Source organism: Dipodomys spectabilis, unplaced genomic scaffold, assembly GCF_019054845.1.
Source record: "Dipodomys spectabilis isolate Male_0828 unplaced genomic scaffold, ASM1905484v1 ptg000481l, whole genome shotgun sequence".
Lineage (NCBI taxonomy): Eukaryota > Metazoa > Chordata > Mammalia > Rodentia > Heteromyidae > Dipodomys > Dipodomys spectabilis.
Window position 1 is genome coordinate 2,563,688 of NW_024871158.1, and position 2,948 is coordinate 2,566,635.

The following is a 2,948-nucleotide window of genomic DNA, read 5'->3' on the forward strand; positions in this document are numbered from 1 at the left end:
TTGATTTTTGTCATTCTAACTGGGGTGAGGAGGTATCTTAATGCTGTTTTGATTTGCATTTCTTTTATGGCTAGGGAGGATTAGCATTTCTTCATGTGTCTATTGGCCATCCTTCTTTCTTCTTCAGAGAAGTTTCTCTTTAAGTCTTTAGCCTACTTATTAATTGGGCAGTTGTTTCTTTGACGATTTGTTGTTGGGTGGTTTGATTTTTTGAATTCCAAGTATATGTTAGATATGAGACCTTTGTCCATTGTTTGTCTAGTGAATATCTTCTCCCAATCTGTGGGATTTCTTTTGATCTTGCTAGCTATGTCCTTTGCGATGCAGAAGCTCTGCAACTTCATGCAATCACATTTGTCCAAACTTTCTTTGGTCTTTCTGGGTCTCTATTAAGAAAATTTCGGCCTGCGCCAAGGAGACCTAGGGTTTCTCTTATTTCATCCTGTAATGTTTTCAGAGTGTCTGCTTTGTCTCAGAGATCTTTGATCCATTTGGAGTTGCTTCTGGTGCACGGTGATATATAAGGATCTAGCTTTAATTTTTTACAAGTAGTTAACCAATTTTGCTAGCACTATTTACTGAAAAGGCTGTCTTTCTTCCATTCTATTTTTTTAGTTCCCTTATCGAAGATTAGATGGCTACAGGTCTGTAGGTTCATTTCTGGGTGTTCAATTCTATTCCATTGGTCCTGAAGTCTGTTCTTGTGCCACTACCATGCTGTTTTGATTACTATGGATTTATAGAATAGTTTGAAATTTAGTATTGATATTCCTCCAGCAGTGTTCTTTCTGTTCAGGAGCGTTTTGGTTATTTGGGGTCTTTTATTGTTCCATATGAATTTTTGGATTGCCTCTTCTATTTCCTTGAAGAATGAGGTTGGAATTTTGATAGGTATCGCATTGAATTTGTAGATAGCCTTGGGAAGTATTGCCATTTTAACAATGTTGATCTTTCCAAATTCAGGAGCATGGGAGTTTTCCCCATTTTCTAAGTTCTGTTTTGATTTCCTTTTTCAAGTTTTTACAGTTTTGATCATAAAGTTCTCTCACTTCTTTGGTTAAGTTAATTCCTAGGTATTTTATTTTTTGTGGGGCTATTACAAATGGCGTTGTTTTCCTAATTTCAGCCACACTTTTCTCATTGTTGGCATACAGAAAAGCCATTGATTTTGGGGGGTTAATTTTATACCCCGCTACTTTGCCAAAGTTTTGAATCAACTTGAGTATTTGGGGGTGGAGTCTATGGGATTCTTTAAATACAGGATCATGTCATCTGCAAAGAGGGGGAGTTTTATTTATTTTTTCCCTATTTGTATCACCTTTATGTTTGCATTTTGTCTTATTGCTGTAGATAGGAATTCTAATACTAGATTGAAGAGAAGTGGTGATAGTGGACATCCTTGTCTTGTTCCTGAGTTAAGAGGAAATGGCTTTAGTTTTTCACCATTAAGTATAATGCTGGCTGTAGGTTTGTCATATATAGCCCTTATTCTATTGAGGAATGTTCCATAATTCCTAATTTTTCCAGAACCTTCAACATAAAGGGGTGTTGGATCTTGTCAAATGCTTTTTCTGCATATATTGAGATAACCTTGTGGTTCTTATCCTTGCTCCTGTTGATGTGATGAATTACATTAATTGATTTGGGAATATTGACCCAGCTTTGCATCCCTGAAATGAATCCTGTTTGATTGTGATGTATGAGTTTCTGGATACATTGTTGAAGACGATTGGCCAGAATTTTGTTGAGAAGTTTTGCATCAATGTTCCTCAATGAAATGGGTCTATAGTTCCCTTTCTTTCATTATTCCCTGCCTGATTTTGGGATGAGAGTTATGATGAATTAATAGAATGTGTATGGTAGTGAACTTTCTCGTTCTATTTCATTGAAGGTTTGGAGTAGTATTGCTGTGAGCTCTGCTTTTAATGGTCTTGTAGAATTCTGCTGTAAACCATCTGGACCTGGACTTTTCTTATATGGGAGGTCTCTTATTGCTGTTTCTATTTCAATGCTTGATATGAGCCTGTTAAGATGGTTTAACTCATCTTGCTTTAGTATTGGCATGTCAATATTTGCTAGGAAAAGGTCCATTTCTACCAAGTTCTCAAACTTATTAGCATAAAGTTTTGAGAAGTATTCCCTTATAGTGTTCTGAATCTTGGTTGTTTCTGTGGTGATGTTTCCATTCTCATTTCTGAGTTTATTTATTTGGGTGTGTTCTCTTCTTTTTCTGATAAGACTTGTGAGGGGCCTGTCAATTTTGTTAATTTTTTCGAACAACGAACTCTTTGTATTTTTGGTTTTTTCCAATAGTTTTTTTGGATTCTAATTCATTTAATATTGATTTAATTTTCATTAAAATTAATTAATTAATTAAAATAATTATTTCTTTCCATCTATTATATTGGGGTATATCTTGGTGCTCTTTTTCAAGGTGGTTCAGATATCTCATTAAATTGTTGGTTTCAGATCTCTCCAATTTGTTGATGTAGGAGCTCAGAGGTATAAATTTGCCTCAGATTACTGCCTTTGCTGTGTCCCAGATGAGATGGTAATTTGTGTGCTCATTTTTGTTGAATAGCATGAACATTTGGATTTCCTTTCTAATATCATCCATGACCCACTCATGATTGAGCAGTGTGTTCTTCAGCCTCCATGTGTTACAAGACTTTCTTTGGTGGCTTTTGGTGTTGCATTCTAATTTTATTCCCTTGTAGTCAGTGAGAATGCAAGGTATAACTTCAATGTTTCTGAATTTGGACAATTTTGCATTGTGGCCTAAAATGTGGTCTATTTTAAAAAATGTTCCATGTGCTGCTGAGAAAAACTTGTATTCTGATGCTGCTGGGAGAAATATTCGATAGATGTCTGTTAAATATACATGATCTATGCAGTTGTTTATACCTGCGGTTTCTCTGTTGAGTTTTTCCGAGTTGATCTATCTAGTG